We start from the raw sequence: 226 nt of genomic DNA, 5'->3' as shown, positions 1-226 counted from the left end.
GGCAATTACATATGAATGCATAGAACAGGATACCAAAGGCAACAGGAAAATTAAGATGGGAATGTTTGCTGGTGGTACTGGCCCTCTCGGTGTATCAGTAAGCAAAACATCAAAATATAGTCACATCAGCTAATTTGAACATGCTGCGGCTTGATGTACGTGTATGCGTATATGCGTGTTTTTGTAACACGTTTTGTACGAGTGTGTGTGCGAGAATGATTATGGT

The sequence above is a fragment of the Penaeus monodon genome, chromosome 29 (genome assembly GCF_015228065.2).
Source record: "Penaeus monodon isolate SGIC_2016 chromosome 29, NSTDA_Pmon_1, whole genome shotgun sequence".
NCBI classification, from domain to species: Eukaryota; Metazoa; Arthropoda; class Malacostraca; order Decapoda; family Penaeidae; genus Penaeus; species Penaeus monodon.
The sequence above is the reverse complement of the archived record's forward strand: the minus strand, read 5'-3'. Positions refer to the sequence as shown.